This window comes from Bombyx mori, chromosome 25, assembly GCF_030269925.1.
Source record: "Bombyx mori chromosome 25, ASM3026992v2".
Lineage (NCBI taxonomy): Eukaryota > Metazoa > Arthropoda > Insecta > Lepidoptera > Bombycidae > Bombyx > Bombyx mori.
This window is the reverse complement of record NC_085131.1, coordinates 10,241,421-10,260,335: the sequence shown is the minus strand read 5'-3', so window position 1 is coordinate 10,260,335 and position 18,915 is coordinate 10,241,421. Positions and strand designations below refer to the sequence as shown.

At 36.9% G+C, this 18,915-nt stretch overlaps 1 long non-coding RNA gene across 1 annotated transcript in view; it reads left to right on the top strand.

Moving 5' to 3' along the window:
• LOC134201429 (uncharacterized) overlaps positions 1 to 17,855 on the top strand; it is a 61,262-nt gene extending 43,407 nt beyond the window's left edge. Inside the window, exon 3 of the long non-coding RNA XR_009976716.1 lies at positions 17,111 to 17,855. This is a non-coding gene — a long non-coding RNA (uncharacterized LOC134201429). The remainder of the gene's footprint in view (positions 1 to 17,110) is intronic.
• Positions 17,856 to 18,915: the final 1,060 nt, after the last annotated feature.

Sequence of the window (18,915 nt, the reverse complement as noted above, 5' to 3'; positions counted from 1 at the left end):
GTCGTGGCCTAAAGGATAAGACGTCCGGTGCATTCGTATCGAGCGATGCACCGGTGTTCGAATCCCCGCAGGGGGGTACCAATTTTTCTCATGAAATACGTACTTAACAAATGTTCACGATTGACTTCCACGGTGAAGGAACAACATCGTGTAATAAAAATCAAACCTGCAAAATTATAATTTGCGTAATTACTGGTGGTAGAACTTCTTGTGAGTCCGCGCGGGTAGGTACCACCACCCCACCTATTTCTACCGTGAAGCAGCAGTGCGTTTCGGTTTGAAGGGTGGGGTAGCCGTTGTAACTATACTGAGACCTTAGAACTATATCTCAAGGTGGATGGCGCATTTACGTTGTAGATGTCTATGGGCTCCAGTAACCACTTAACACCAGGTGGGCTGTGAGCTCGTCCACCCATATAAGCAATAAAAAAAAACATTTAAAGAATTGTTGTGGATTTAGTTAAAACTACATTTACAGCTTAATCTGGCCTTTGTCACTGTCACTATATTATTTACCACTTTTCAAATACTTTATAGTTTTTCACGGGCCACTGAAATAAAAAGGACACAGAAATACACATATATTACGGGATATTAAACCGCAAAATGAGTTTTAATTACACCCTAAAAAAAGATTATCCTAGATACTTTGTTAAAATATTGAAAACAAATTGTTATATAATTTAAAGTAAGAACACATTTTTCGTATTCTAAATAAACCATCCCAAACCACGGACCTAGTTCGACCTGTTCCAAAATTAAAATTCTCAAACGATCCGCACTTTGAAAAATATATATGAGGGTGTTCTTTCATCTTGCCTGGCCACGTACCTGGGTAACCTTAGCCGGGTCGACGGGTTGGGTCGTAAGGGGTCGGGTCTACCCGGGTCGTTATTTATGAGCCTCTCGAGCCCCAAGTGCCCCCTGAATATAAATCCTGGGCCGCGCAAAGACTTAAAATGTAAAATAAGAACGGTATAGGGATCCATTTGGAGTCCCCCGTGTGAAATAGGTCGCCGTTAGTGGATGTGGTTTCCAGTCGAGTGCCAGCATAAATATCCGGATATTTGCGCCAAATAATATTAATTTGCTGCTTTATTATAGTGTCACAATGAATTATTGTAGTATTATCAACCAAACATACCCTAGATTCATTTTAACGAGCAAGCAAACCTTATAAGTATCTAATTTGTAGAAATGCAAAACAACATAGCCTTTCAGTTTAGTTCCCTCAAAACTATTTACAGCAGCGTACATTTAGACTACATATTTCAAGTCAAACTTTAAATTAATTCCCGTGAAATTTTCAGGTTCATATTAAATTATATCAAAAGCGAAAATGGCTTAGAGAGCAACTCAGCAAATCCTTTGTTGGCGGAGCCGCGCTTAGATACAAATTATTACAAAACGTACGTTGTAATCTGCGAAAAACATACGAATATTATGTAATTCGCGTACCTGTACGTAAAGTATGCGCACTTCACTAAAATGTAACGCTTGGTTTAAGTCATTATCTTATAGCGTATTCTGATTAAAGCATTTTAAATATAATAAATTTCATAATAATACCTTTTCCGCATTTCCGCAATCTATTGAATGATGACCGCGACCGCTCTGACACGAGTGATACAACAAAGAAAAAAAATGGATATTATGCATTTGAAGCTTACATACATACTTACATATTGGACCACTGATGGGCGTGACAAGGTTTGGGCCACTAAACTCCGTAATAAAGAAAAAGAAGAAAAAAATCTGTCATCAAATTACAACGGGGAATTTAATTAAGTGATCCGATACGTACCTATGTATGTGTATGTATAATTGAACCTCACTAAAAGTTCTGTCGCTCACAGTAGACGCCCTAATCCCGGAACCGGGCCAGTCAGCTATTGAGACGGCAGGACAGGGCTTACCCAGAGCATATTACATCCATCCCGCTGTCCCCCAGACGCCGGATCGGCGGCCGCCGTCGACGCAACCACCGGTTCCCTCAGTCGCCTTGATGTTGCCGTGCTGCACCCTCCCCAGAGCGGTCGGGGGAACGCGACCTACCAACGATGGCTGGAAAACTGAAAAATTTACAATCTACGCATACCTGCACAACCCAAAACGCTTTTCGCTTGAGCTTCGGACCACACGCTCCACCGTGATGTCGCACACAATCCCTCATTAAAACGACACGGCACAGGCGGACGATTACTGCAACAATTTATACAAAACACGCCGGGTACAGACATTTCAATAACGACTCGTGCAGTCTACGCTGAAAATACATAATTATTTCCCCGAACTTTTAAGGACTTTGGATTTGCAATATATGTTTATTTTTATTTTTATTGCGTGGATGGATGAACGAGCTCACGGCCCACCTGGTGTTAAGTGATTACTCGAAGCCATAGACATCTACAACGTAAATGCCGCCCCCACATTGAGATATGAGTTCTAAGGTCTCAGTATAGTACAACGGCTGCCCCACCCTTCAAATTACAACTCTTTATGCTTCACGGCAGAAATAGGCAGGGTGGCGGTACCTACCCGTGCGGACTCACAAGAGGACCTACCACCAGTAAAAAAACCTGTAAATATGTTTTCAATTTTATGCAATTTTATAAAGACTATAGTCGGATTACAAAATTGTATTTAGCTTATCCCCCTATTTACACGGTATCTGTTCCTTCACACGCTTTAGTAATTAGATCTATAAAAAGTATATATGGTTGCATATTTACATAACAGTATTTACATAACGGTAGGCAGCGGCTTGGCTCTGCCCCAGGCATTGCTGAAGTCCATGGGCGAAGGCTACCATTCACCATTAAGTGGGTCATTACACGCTAACTCCGAAGACATTTATAAACTGTATATAAAGCGATATTATATCGTCTTCCATTAGACTTTAATAAAACACCATAAAACCGTCGGCAGTCGGGACCAGCAAATATCTTATGAAAGAATTTATAATGCGAACGCTGAAAAGGGATAATTGATATGAATTTTCCGACGGTCCCGTAAAACTGGGGAAAGCTTTGTGAAGGGACAAAAGGAATTATAAACAAGGATACCGACCGTAGGAGGGAGTAGGCTTGTGTTTTTGATGAGGGCTTGTACATAAGATTTGTAAAAAAAATATATAGTATTAATGTTTATATTTTGGTTTGTTTTTGGATATCAAGACATACACGCGTACTAGACTGTAGATACTATTATTTGACTATCACTGCCCACCAAAGAAATAAAATGAAAATACATTCGAGTAAATCAGCTATTTTATCATCAGACGGATAACAACTTAGCACCAGGTAGATTATGAAGTTGCCGTGGCCTAAAGGATAAGAAGTCCGGTGCATTCGTATCTAGCGATGCACCAATGTACGAATCCCGCTGGCAAGTACCAATTTTTCTAATGAAATACGTACTTGACAAATGCTTACGATTGACTTCCACGGTGAAGGAATAAGATCGTGTAGTAAAAATCAAACCCGCAACATTATAATTTGCATAATTATGTACTGGTGGTAGGACGTCTTGTAAGTCGGTACGGGTAGGTACCACCACTCTGCCTATTTCAGGCGTGAAGTAGTAATGCGTTTCGGTTTGAATGTCCAGCCGTTGTAACTATACTGAGATCTTAGAACTCATGTCTCAAGGTGTGTGGCGGAATTTATGTTGTAGATGTCTATGGGTTTCGATAACCACTTAACACTAGTTGGGCCGTGAGCTCGTCCACCCTGTATTTGCATTAAAAAAACAATATAACAGTGTGTAAGTTAATAAGAACGTTATGCAGTATATTAGTTTAACTAAATCCCATGGCATTGATCTTTCGAGTGTCGTATTAAATCTAATTAGTATATGTACTTCTAAATTTAACTGATGCTAATATTATCTTTGATTATGCTGGTAATGTCAAAAATAAAATCCAATTTAATAAGAGGTTTTAATAAAGCCGATCCAATCACGCCGGGAATGAGTCCGTTATCTAGGCACAGCTGTGGTTCCGTCAGCATTTTCTTTGTTCTACCAAGGATATTGGAAAACTTTAATCAGCATGTAGCCCTGACTAATTTAATTTGAAAATAGAACGCTAAAACAAGGGTAAAGCTTAATTGAATCTTTTCAGTTTAAGGTAAAGCCTTTTCATTGTGGGGTTATTGTTTAGGACCAAACCTTGAACGATAAACAAGCTATCATTTCTTGGATGTCGGTCATAAATTATGAAATATTACTTCATAAATGTAAATCTATTTTTATTGCTTAGATGGGTAGACTAGTTCACGGTACATCTGGTGTTAAATGGTTAGTGAGTCCATAATCATCACCAACGTAAATACTGCCAAATCTCTTGGAAACATGACATATAGTTTTACGGTATAACGTCTGACCTCACCCTTTAAGCCGAAACAAAGTACTGCTTCACGGCAGAAATAGGCAAGGTAGTGATACTTACCCGTGCGGGTGGTACAGCGTATTGTAAGCCCGTGCTGGTAGGTACCATCAAGCTGCCTGTTTCTTTCTTTCTGCCGCGATGCATTCGGGGGTTCCGGTTTGAGAGGTGGGACAGCCGCTATACATACAGAACAATTTAGACTTTATATCTAAAGGTACAAAGTGGGTTTTGGCATTCACCACTTTAAGCCCGATAGGCCTAATAACCCGGATAAAAAATAGATATAAAAAAAAATTTTGACTATCCTACAATTATATCTTTGACTTATTAAATTTAATAAAATAAGTTTATAAAATCTACATGTGCAAGTATTTTTTATTAAAGTCGAATATACATAGTATAGAGGTATGTTGATAACAGGACGTATTGTATTGCACAATTTGATGTTTATCTGGGACCCTAATGCTGTTAAAGATTCAGTACGCAGGGTGAAGCTAGATAGACTTTCAAATGAGATATGTAAAATTGTACAGCACATTACGTGAATATTAAGCCAAGATACTAATTTAAGTTTAGTACCATTGAGATTAGGTCTGGTTCTTTTTTTTTATTACTTAGATGGATGGACGAGCTCACAGTCCATCTGGTGTTAAGTGGTTACTGAAGCCCATGGACATCTACAACGTAAATGCGCCACCCACCTTGAGATATAAGTTCTAAGATCTGAGTATAGTTACAACGGCTGCCCCACCCTTCAAACCGAAACGCATTACTGCTTCACGGCAGAAATAGGCAGGACGGTGGTACCTGCCCGCGCGGACTCACAAGATGTCCTACCACCAGTAAAAAGTTCGTCTGTGAAGTACCCTTATATATATGAAATACAATAAATTGTTGAAAATATGTTTGTGGGTTAAAAAATAAGAGCTCTCACGTTTCGAGACGAGTACCCGACATGGATGTTGTAATGGATTCTGTTCATGAATTTACCAATTACAACTAAGCCCGTCCGTCTATGCAAGAAGACGCACACATTATCGTTAGCGAGTTATATTATGTTAGAAACCTTTCCGTAGAAACCTTTAAGTGTGTAGCAAGTGTAGAAGTCACAGTAATAAATGAACTACGAAGGAATACGACCACACCTTTTTCTTTGTTATTTACATGAGTGAACTAGCTCACGGCGCACCGAGTATTAAATGGTTACGAGAGCCCGTAGATATCAACAGAGTAAATGCTACACCCATCTACAAAATACATTACTGGAGAACGGCAGAAATAAGCAGGACGGTGACACCTACCCGTGCGGTGTCACAAGACACCTTAACACCAGTAATGAGGCAAATTATATATTTTTTGCTAATTTGATTATTATTCTACGATTATTAATTCACCGTAAAAGTCATTGGTGAGCATTTGTACGTATTAAATTGGAAAAATTTGGTACCAGCCTGCGGGATTCGATCACCGGTACAGTCGTATACATGTGCTCGGGCGTCTTATCTTTTAGGCCACGACGACTTCAAAACTATTTTGCATCCTAGATGTTTGTGTTCTTCAAGCCCTAAAACCTTGTTTATAATGATGACTTATTAATTAAGTATTATAAAATCACACAATGCTGCTATTCGCTTTTTTACAGAAAATAAAATTTATATTTTTAATTGGGACTTATACTTAATTGGCAATATGTTTTCTCACAAACTTTAGTATTTTGAATTGGAGGTTAATTACTTCCAATACACAAATTAGGAAAATTACGCAACGGCACTAATAACTTATCGACAGTCATAATTTCAACAATCTGTATGATAAAAGTATATGATTAGTATAGTCGTATTATGTCACGTAAGACCAATATGTCCCGGTTATAAAATTTATATCCGGCTCGGCCAATCCACATTAGGCGTGACGTCCATCGCAGACGTCACACTTCAAGCTATGAATAATTTCATAAGATTCATAACGGAACTACACTGAAATAGACTCCTGTCTGTCATTTCAATCCATTTTCCGCGGCCCGGTCTCCCGATAACTTATAAATGAGCAATTAAAGTTACTTTCATTACAGTATTCCAATTTCAGTCTATACATTGAAATGGTACAATAAAATTCAATCTCAAACATTTGGTTGTTACTTTTAGATTTTGATTATAACTTTAAATTTGCAGTCAGTAAAGTCAGAGCGGCTATCAATTAGAACCACATTGCAATTGCTTTCATGAGGAGAAGGGAGAAAATAATAACAACATGAATTAAATATCAATAATAAGTTTAAATTATAACTTGTAAGATTGGCTGTTTTAGTTACGTAGCGTTTGATATTATAATACTCAAACATTATGCTCATTGAAAAATGTGAAGTATTAATGTACTATTCTGGTATTAATTAAATAAAATAAATATTAAATAAAGGCTAAAAAAGGTTAAATATTAAATTAAATTAAATAAAGGCTTAGAACCGAACCGGAAAAAACTGAGCTGAGTCAACAATACGTTGCGGATACTAACTAATCTGTTAGACGCTCTAGACACTTTGTCTGCTCTTTATGTCTGTTATTTAGGCGGATTAAGTATTCTAAGCGTTATTTATTTGAAATCCTTGGCTTAAACTTAATATTTATTTATTAATCATTTTCTTTTGATAAGCCACTAGTCTAATTAGCTATTCACTAGAAGATTCGTAAGCAAAAACCGTAAGTGAAATCATTACGAATATATTTTATACGTATTTTCAAACTACACAATATATATTCTACAACAGTAAAAAAGGTTTATATATTATAAAAGAAAAATATCCCTAAAAATTACATATAATGTCAAAGATCCTTTCCGATTAAATAAATCACGGAACCGAAGGCAAATTAAAAGACATCGGAGCCAGAATTGGTACAAATTCCATTTAAAGTACAGAATTAATAATTACTAGATACGGCCGGACAGAAAGGCTGCCATTTAAGAGCGGGCACTGAAGCAGTGCTTCACAATTAGGCATTTATGTTTAGAACTCCTGACAGACGGGTCCGTGGCTAATGTTTTACTGACTGTACTTCATACAGAATACAGAAGGCGTGTAGATAGTGACATTTTATAGAGTTAATTTTGAAAATGTTTAACTATGCAACGATAATTTACATGTTTTTGCTCAATTACTTGTTTTGTTCGGATTGGATTTTACCAGATTACCATTAATATTATTCAACAGATAGGCATAACGTAAGCATCAAGTGTAATTGTGAATAGAACGAACACAGTAATTTCAAATTATTATGTTGTGAAAGTATAGGAATATATTATTATGCAGTACTGATTTGTAGTAAGCAATATGAAGATAATTCTCATGCGGAAAATCGAAAAATTATTTTTTATTATTGATTTGATTGATGATAGTTAATCTTTTAAAATTAGCAATGAGCCCCGAAGGTTAAATAAACTCATCCCTCTATGTGACGCATGTTTTTTTGTTTTTTTTTGTTCGTTAAAACTTATTTTTGAAGCTTCGCCACTTCTACTGCGTCAATGTTCCCGCGACCCAAGCTTTTAGACTTGCACAGTCAGCTTCTAAACTTTAAGCTCCACTCATATATAATTCTAAACCGAGCTTTTGTACCGTGGGGAAATAGCCGAGAGTTGGATAATAAATTATTTATATTCCTACCTCCTGTTAACTGTAGACGGATTAAATACGGAACTAAGATATAATTTAAATGTTCTTCATTTTATGCTTCTTATCTTTATATTTTAAATAAATATTTTATTTCAAACAGTATATTTAAATTATCAGTAATAACGTTGTCATCTTCGGAATGACAAGCCTTGTGCAAAAATTGCTATTTACGTTGAATTGAATACAAAATGTTTCATTTGAAATTAAATCATTATCACCCTTAATCTGCTGTTTCAATTTAAAATTCTCTTAGGTTTTTAGGAATCGGAGATACGATCACGTTCTACGATATATAAGAAAACTGTATAATATTCAAAATAGATGTGAGATTAAATCGTTTATCTTTTTTTTAATCACCATTAGGTATATGAAGATAAAGTGTAGGTGTTTCTACTATATTTATGTATATTAGTTAATATTATTTATTAATTTACATTGCACACCTACTCAATATTTAATATTATATCATATTTAATTACGTATTCTATAACACACTCTCATACAGTACATAAATACGCCAAACAATCATACATTCACAACACTACTCAAAATTATATTATTTACACAAGCATAGTCGGGCGCAACCGCTAGTATGCGGCAAAGACCCCGACTATGTATAACTGCGTACGTACTGGTCGTCGCCTGCGCCACGACTCGGCCGCCGCTCGCGGCCAGTAGTCGGGTTTGATCAACGCTACGCTAAGACTGTGTCACTCCTCGACTTACGCGTACTCTTTTGCTTCGTTACGATTTATTGCTTTCATCTATTTTGTATTATTGTGTTTGAACTTGCTACCGCTTTATCTGTGCCTTCTGTACTCCGTAATTTCTCCTTCTAAATATTGCTATACTATCTGTGATTGGAAATAAACTGTCCATCCAATTACGGACTCGTTATTGTGCCGCCCGGCACTGGTGACCTTACAACTACCATCAACGACTACTACTAAAGTACTACCTAAATCGTCTAAGATCATTTACTCCTCGCTATTATAATTCATGTTTAACCTCCACACATTTACAGCATCTCAATTACTGGCTTATAAGGATATCTATACTAATACATAAATCTACAGTGGTTTTTACGAATGTTCCATTATAACTAATGAACCATGCATCCGATTGACTTGAAACTTGGTATCCATGTAGAAAATACATGTACTTAATGGATAGACTAATATTTATATGAGTTTTGGACTCCCTACACCAGTTGCGGCGGATAGCCTGCCGACCGAGAGGGCTGGTGGTCGTGGCGCCGACGACCGCCGGTCTGGCGTCCCGAGGAGGAGGGTAATGGGAGAGATGTGCTCCGCACTAAACGCTTCACTTTCCTCCCTTTGCCTCTTCATGAGTTCTGTCTCATGCGAATTTTGGACGTTGGTTGTTGAGCGAGAGGAGGTTTTAGTCAGTTCGACTCTGACATGCTCCGCCCTCCATCCCCAGTGGAGGGCGAAAGACCGGCGATTTCCTCATAACAAAAAAAAAAAAAACACCGGTTGGGTTAATGATGAGAATTTTTGTGGGGGTGAGAAATAATAATGTTAAATGCCCAGAGAAGCGGGCGGATACAGCTAGTTGCTTATAAAATATCTTTACAAAAAAAAAGACTAAGACAAAAATATGTTGAGGAGAAACTATTACTCAATAAACATTCCAAACAGAAATCTAAACGGCATTCGTATCGCGTTCGACGGGCGCCAAATTAGGTTTTCACTTAAATTAAACGCCACTCCAATGCGACCCATTGTACCCACTAATTAATTCCTTTCCGAATAAATATCTAAAAACTGGGTCGAAAAACGAAAAAGCATCTGAATATCTCGAGCGAAACATCGGGTCTCGATTGAATCAATTTAAACTCCAGCCGAAAATCTCATCGGCAAGGGTCCGTCCCTAATTATACCGCGGAAGGACTGGGTACTAAAAGGGGCAAAGTTAAATATTCGCAACACGAAAACAAGTACCGAACAAAAATAACCTCTATTCGATTGACAAAACGGATTAAGTTCCATTTTTTGTTTTAATCTCCTGCAAATACAAGTTTGGCCAAGTGTAATCGTCTGTTGCGGGCAGGGGGTGGGATAAGGGTATCCAAAATGGCGTCGGTAAGATTTTGTTAGGTAATATTTAATTAAATCTTCGTTATTTATGGAACAGATGTCGTGTGCATTTGATTTATCGTTTTAGCGCATTATGTCCAGCTGTAGCATCCAACGTCTGGAGTGTTTATGCACCAAACAAGTACAAAAGCCATAGCATATGATCAGACTAATAAATTCTTTCTCAAATGTTAATTCAGGAAATGGGCACAAATCTTTTAAAATGACTACTACTCTCGTTGTTTAGGAAAATGTAGTTTTTTTTATTGCCCTTGTAGGCAGACGAGCATACGGCCCACCTGATAGTGAGTGGTTACTGTCGCCCATGGACTTCAGCAATGCCAGGGGCAGAGCCAAGCCGCTGCCTACCGTAGATTTTTTTAAAGTTCGAAAGTTTATGCGTAGATGATTAATTAATGGCTTACATTCTTTTTCACGTATATTATTTAGTTTTTCTTGTTAATCAATAGAATTTGTGTATTTTATGTTAATATTATCTATAAATATTTAACATTATTAATATATGTAGTATTTTTAGTAGATAAAACAATCACCAGAAAGATACAAACAAATTGGGGCGGTATAATGTAGGTAACATTAGATAAAGCCTTTTTAGACCAACACAACCGAAAGCGTATAGTCGACCTCTTTCAAGTAACCTCTGCGGGATCCACGTAAAAAATTAGGGCATCCCACCCCCTAAACCCCACACGATAACTCACCCGCCACGTGCGGCCCTTGAGAAAAATAGCTCGAAAAACAGACAAGATTTAACCGGGCCCCGTTTTTATGGGTTAATTTCGAGTGACGAGATAAACGATACGATATTGTATTTTTTTTGTATTGCATTTGAAATTCCTAAATATTTCTAAATATCTACGAGTAATAGATGAAATTTATTATAAAAAATTCTGAAACTAAATAACTGGTTTCGCATTGCTTGTGTCTTCCAGCAAATATGTACGCACTATTTGATAAACCGAATGGAGATAATTTCATAATAACACGTCTTAAATGCTACAACAAAACATACAGAAGATCCTCTCTCTCTCTCCCTCTCTCTCTCTCCCTCTCTCTCTCTCTTTCTCTCTCTTTCTCAGAAAACGTGTTTTAACAACATCAGAGAACGTGTGAAATGCTATTTTGCATCGACTAGTCGGAATCGGTTAAAACGGTAGACCCTTACGCGTGTCGTTAATCTAAGCAAATGTACCGATCCCGGGAGGCCCACCTAACTGTTTGATGTTTCAACTCGCACAATTTCGACAAAAAACTTTGTTTATTTAATCCCTCGGACTTTTACATTATACGCACGGCACAGAGTAGACGGTCCGGCTGGCTTTCAGAGAAATAATGGCGAGGTTCTAATTTAGACGATGCCAAACTTTCGATTGAAGGTTTTTTTTTTCGGTTCGTTATCCATTTCGTTAAGTGGCTGAGAGTCGGTCGAAATTGTAAGTTTTTAATTTAATTAGTAATTCTATTCTAGATTTTGTCGAGGCTCGTTTTACTTCTGTCGCGATGATTATATTGGGCACAGAGCTGGTACATACGAAATTCTCTTTTGTACGGCTCACTTTCAGCCCTTGCTTTTCTAACTTTTACGAGCGACATTAACGACTCAGCGATTTCTGTTTATCAAACACCGTGTGCCCATCAATCTATAAATATAAATAAAATTGGAGTGTCTGTTTGTAATATTAAAATAACCGCTTTTTACTACATGCATATGAATATATATACGGTACACACACTAAAATAACATTTTTTTAAGTATTTGTCTGTCTGTCTGTTTGTTCCGGCTAATCTCTGGAATGGCTGGACTGATTTTAAAGAGACTTCCACTGATAGGTAACTGATGATATATAATAAGGAGTAACTTAGGCTACTTTTTTTAGATTAGCTTCGCCCCGCAGCGTCACCTGCGGTACGACAATAACCGCGAGTAACATATAAAAAACAATTGCTGTTCGTTAGTCTCGCTAAAACTCGAGAACGGCTGGACCGATTTGGCTAATTTCGGTCTTGAATTATTTGTGGAAGTCCAGAGAAGGTTTAAAAGTTAGATAAATATGAAAATGCTCGGAATTAAATAAATATGTATAACAAATTTTGTTTTTCCTTTGATGTGTCCCCCGTCGGACGGATTCCTTTTGTTTATTTTAAGTTTATTTTATACAAAAGTTTAGGTCTTTTATTTATCGATTGAGGCACTACGAAGTCTGCCAGGTCAGCTAGTCAATAATAAAATTTAACGTTTCCGAAGCAAAGCGAGGGTGGGTTGCTAGTAAAAAATATTTTTAAATGATTGATACACGGACAAACATATTCAACTGTTTTATATAAGTGCATTTATTATAACCTATCAAAGCACATCCTTAGTCTACTTTAATTGAATATGCAATTTCGAAAAGGGCACATGTCGCATATTTTGTCAAATACGTTTTTTCATATACATGTAGTTTTGAGGCTTACCTACGCCCATTTTATAACAATTCCAGTAATTTTCAATTGCTAATTAACACTAAATATATTTTAAATTTTACACTGCTTTAGAAAATAATCAGTTTTTTTTCATTTCCTGAACATTTTACATTTTCAGAGATGTACCCTTTTCGTAATTGCATATTCACTATTTTAGTGCGTATTTTACTAGTAACACTCAAACAACATGTCTAGATCTACCTGAATTGTGTTGAGATCTGGTGTCAGCAAGGTGAGTATAATCGAAGATGTCAGGTGTTGTCGACGGATAACCCTCCTCCAGTGCTCTGCCAAATTGGACTCACCCCTCAGAATAATTAATTAATTTGTCTTGTAGGTATGCCAGCTAGTAAGTCGTACGCGGAGCTAAAATTTATTACTACGATTTTGCATGCTTATTAAAATGCAAGATGCGCTCTATGGATTTCTGTGTTTTTGTCTTGCAATTAAAAATGATAATAAAGAACATACTATGTGTTTTATTTTTCTTCTTCAAGCCTATATTCAGTGTTATTATCGTATGTAAAAAAAAAACTTTTTCTCAATCCGAATTGGAATTTCAAAAGCTTTAATATATCTATAGAGCTCACTCACAATAATAATGTCTATTGATTGCAAATCTAAGATCAATATCTAAGTTTAGATTAGTTTTTTGGAGTTTACTCCTTTAGAATCGATTTACATATATAGGCCCGGGGTATGAAAATTATGGGGACCAAAATCGTACTAGCATGTCACACGAAATGCGTTATGCGCCTGATTGGCTCCTGATTGCGTGATGCGTGCGCGCGCCAATCAGGAGCCAACGCGCGGCCGCGTTATCGCAGGTGACGCCGGGCTGCTGCGCCGGCAGTCCGCCACAAAGCCTCGTACTGATCGCGCGTTTCTCTCATTATTGTATTTTCATATATTTGTTAGTCGTTTGTTTTGTGTCTCGTTAATTTGTTAATAATCTGTCGTGTATCGTGTTGTCGTAATATAGAACTATTTCTCGTATTGTTTCGTTTAATTTTTTATATCCAGTAAACTCCAGTCGTGCGTCGGAGCGGACACACACACTTTTTTTTTTGTTGCAAGTTAGATTTGCTAAAATTATTATATAGGTAAATTATGCATTGAAACTGTTCTTGCAAATAGATACCGGCGATGATTTTTACTAGAGAAATTTCGGCATTATGCTGAGGTGATCGCCAATTCACTGCAAATTTTTTTTTTTTTTTTGTAATTTTTTATTTACTGAACACATATGATTTTCCTTCCTGCTTAGCAGTACGATGCAGTTAATTAATTCTGCTAGCATTTTCTAGGCAAAATATTTCATAATAAAATATAATAAATATATATAAATATAAATATAATATATATTATTTGTGTTATATTTATATATAATTATATATAAATATAACACAAATAATTCGCATCATACTTAACTGGTATACTTAACAGTAGATTGTAGGGCAGTATTGTAAAAAAAATTATATTGGATCGAAATAAATAATCATATATGAACGTATAAATATTATTTCTATTATTAAGACCCTTTGCCTGTTATAAATATGTTCAACGACAATCAGACTTAGAGGCATAACAGGAGTCATACGTCGGAGCTGACACTTGATTTATAATTAGTAAAACCCGGTCCGCTTTGCTGACCGATCTTTAATCTGATTGTGATCGCTACCAAATTCGTATAATCAACCGCTAGGCCAATATGAAGATTTCCTAAGAAATCCTTACACAACATAGAAACATCGGCTCTTCTTTTCCCACCTATTCACTGGCAGCCTAAGGCTATTCCAGCTACGCTGGGACTGGTAGTTGAGCTCACAAGGCTGAGAGAGCTTACTATGACCGGCCCTAGCTAAAGCAGTGCTTTCGAGTCGCAACCGCTGGACCGGAATCGCGACCCACTGAGAAGATCCGGCGAGAAACTCTTATTTTAAAATATGTACACTACTAAAGTTTATCAATAACTACCAAAACAAAAAGGAATATATTGATAAAGAGATCGACACCTCCTACGTATAATATTGTAACTGTATTTCATCAAATTCACAGTATTGCAATTCAAAGATATGCAAGCAGATTATTGATGACAGTGAAGTCAAATCAGTTCATTTAAGAATCAAAATTGGCATACAGATATATATTTTAGGAATGGAATTTTACGCTATATAACTACGGTAAAGATGAACATACGATAATATGCACTCTCAGTATCTTTGGTTCTATTGTAAATAATATTTCTTTGATTAAATGAAATGATAATCTATGTTATAAAGTATTTAAAAATCTAAAAATGTCATTTTCGTAAATTTGTTGGTTACGATTATATATATTACGTTGTAGGTGTCGAGATGTAGGTACTGAACTATTTTATATTAGTATATTTGTAAGTAAATCAGATTATAAAATTTCGGATTAAAAGCGCACTAGAGGTAGGCTCGTGACAACATAGATTTGAGGGTAGATTGATCGTCATTCGAATCTCAAGCCCCACGTTCCAACTTTGCAATGAAACGCACGTTTGTCTACGAATTCTTTTGATCATAATTACGTGGTTATATTGAAAGATACTTCGAGATATTTATTAGTCTATAAAATTCGAATCCAACACTCGCACATAGCACGAACGTGTCATTACTCAGCATTACTGCTCAGCCACCCGGTGGATAAAGAGGGGGACCTATGTATTTAACGTCGCGTCACAAGGGCCTCATCTGTATCGACCACCTTTTACGACGTAAACACTCGTTTTACGCGACGGCTCTCAAACTTTTTTGTCAAATAACGAGTTAATGTTAATGAATGTTAATGATGAGAATCTTTGTGTGAGTGAGAAATAATAATGTTAATTTAAAAAATATCCAGCGAAGCGGACGGGTACAGCTAGTTTGTGTATAAATCATGCAGGCTAGTATCCAATTTTCTAATACGTGCTATACACACGTTCACAAATTACTGCCATTATAGTAAGAAATGACATCGTGTAATAAAAACTACTCTCACCAAAATTATATATATATATATAATTTTTTTTTTCTTGCTTAGATGGATGGATGAGCTCACAGCCCACCTGATGTTAAATTTCGTAATGACTATACAATTAAGATATAGACGATACAATTGAGATGTATGGATATGCGCTCTGGTAACCACTTGATGCCAGGTGGACCATTCGCCCGCCTACGCAATAGAAAAACCGTCCAGATTTCTCGATCACGTAAAAGTTAACTCAAATTTGTATTGAGTTGGAATAGCACCCCTAGCAGCAAACGAATGGAAGCTGTTCCAACTCTATACATATTTGCGCCTAACAGCGCTCCACATAAACGTCAGGTTTTAGCCCCGTTAACTCACCTACTCGCCCGGTGACGCTGATATGGTCTCTCAAGACCATCCGCTTAGGTAAAAAAATAAACTCAACATAACTCACATTTCCTCATCCTGGTATCATTCTGATCTTATTTTATACCAAAACATTAGTAATTTTAATCACGCATCACGTCCTGTACTATCAACATTTTCGTTAATATTTTCGAGGGCACGAAAAAATTATCATCATAGTAAATACTGTAACCAGCTAGGACGATGGAACGTCCATCCGGCTTATCCTGACATGTCGATTATGAACAAAAAGTAAAATTTGAGAACCATCGCAATAACCCACAAGGGTAGCCAGGGGATGCAACCGACAAATCGCCAGCGCTCGCGGGCAGGCACGCAGCTCCGTTTGCAAGACGCATCCTCCTAATCAAACCCCCCTACCCCCCCTTTTACATATAAGGATAGTTAAACTCGCCCCCGTACTGCTGCGAATTGCTAGGTTTTATGTCTTTTCGTAAACAGAGGGCTTCTGAATTTAAATGCGTCGCTATGCAAATGAGTCTGGTCGAAATTTCATGTCTGATTACAAGTTATCAGCTATTACCGTACGGTTTTGTTGGTGGACAAAAAAAAACGAGAGAATACCAAGGAGTATTATTTGAGGGGGTTTTGAAATAGCATCTACCCTAGAAACTAAGAGAAATCCATTTAGATTCGGTGTGCTGAACCTACACGGTCTAAAGGGTGAGGCAATCGCAGTATTTTAAAACGGAGATTACGACCTTCGAATTCATGTCTCAAAGTAGGTTGTGGCCTTTACTGATGTCTATGGGCTCCGGTAAATATTTAAGGCTGGATAGGCCGTGACTTCGTCCAACTGTTTTAGCAATAAAAAAAGTAGTACATTACTTAAATTAAGACATGAGGTTTTAGCTTGAATTATAATGTGTGCTGGCTGTCTCGTCTTTCAAACCGAACTGTATAACTACATCGCAGCAAAACTAGGCAGAATGGTATGGACAGGTTAGGAATATACCCTACCACTCAGTTGGGTTCATCACCCTCACATTAAATAACCAGAGACGAGCCATTTGTTCGGGCAAATAATAATAAAAAATACGTAATGAAATTTCCTTTTTCCAGATTTGCCTGAAGGAGAACATCCTACGCAATATAGACGAAAACAAACCCTGGGGGTGGCAACCACAGCTCCATCGACCCCCGGATTATACCAGAAGATAGTTAAAGCCCACCCTGAGTAAATTCCGCCCGACAATAAAAGGGGTTTTGTACCTTACTGCGGCTCCCGAAGAAAAATGCGGCTAAGCGTATTTTTACCGTTGTCTAGATTTTCTAAATAGAAACAATTCAATCAAAATTTCACATGAAAATACAATTAAGGATTAAAATTTTAGGCTTTTCACGAAATGAACAATTAACAGAAATTCGTCAAACACGTACAAATGAAAATAGACTTTATCAAATAAAAACTAGCTCATTTTAGTGGCACTATTAAAAGCCTTTTATACCATTCTAATTGGGTTTTTGTGAGAAAAATCTCCGATTTGTGATAAATTAGGTTCTAATTGGGTTTTTGTGAGAAAAATCTCCGATTTGTCTCATACTCCCTTTTCATCGCAGAGCCACAGCTTAGAATAAAGGGATGTTTTTGTTATCTTGAGGATTGGCTAATTTGACAATAACAAAAGGGTTCCCGTTTCGGGAATTGCGTTCAGAGATGATAATCAAAAGGCTTTTTTGTTTTCATGTTAAAAGGAAGGTTTTGTTATTTGCCAAACGGAATAAATAAGGGTCTAATTACGTTGACTGTGCGTTGCTTTTGTTCTCATTTATTATGTAAAATATGAAGACATTTATTAAAATATTGTAATTCAGAAACCGCTTTTTAATATCAAGAGAGACTGTTCTGGAAGTTTTGACTTGTGTTTCATAATTAGTTAACGGTGTTTAGAATAGCTAAGCTCTAATAGCATCAGTGGCTGAATGAGCAAGTCTTCCAGGGAATCGAATATGCAGTCGACCCTACTTAAATGTTAAGACGCTCAGTGTACTCGTATCGAGCAAAGCGACTACATCAGTGTTCAAATGCCGCAGGAGGGGTACCGATTCCACAAACAAAATAAGCTACTGAGTTTCTCGCCGGATCTTTTCAGCGGGTCGCGTTTCCGATCCGATTGTAGATTCTGCGAAGCACTGCTCTTGCTAGAGCCAGTGTTAGCAACACATCCGGTTTGAGCCCCGAGAGCTCATCTACACGTTAGGGTGAAGCTGAAATAGCCTCTCAAGGCTATCAGTATAGGTAGGGAAAAAAGAACACAATACTTATATAAACACCCGTTCAGAAGTGATTTAGACAATAGAAGAATAATATCTATATACATAAAAATAATTGCTGTTCGTTAGTCTCGCTCGAGAACCGCTGGACCGATTTGGCTAATTTTGGTCTTCAATTATTTGTGGAAGTCCAGAGAAGGTTTAAAAGGTAAATAAATATGAAAATGCTCGGAATTAAAAAAAAATATCAATTTTGTTTTTCCTTTGATGTGTCCCTCGTCGGACGGATTCCTTTTGTTTATTTTAAGTTTGTTTTATACAAAAGTTTAGGTCTTCTATTTATCTATTGAGGCACTACGAAGTCTGCCGGGTCAGCTAGTTGTGTAATAAAAGTCGAATACGCTAGTAATATTGTTTTCGTAATTTATTCGTATTTATGGGGTTTTTGAGCACACACAACACGCCATAATTGCCCACCAGTAAACTTATGCTTCTAAATAAAAACTTTTTAGATCAATCTGTCAAAATTTATCACAAATCACTTAAAACTCTAATTGCGTAAAGTTTATTCTAAAAACGTAGTGTTCAAAGTTGTTATACGAACAGATCCTATAATAAAAAAAAGCACCGTAATCAAGTTTTAAGAACTCTGA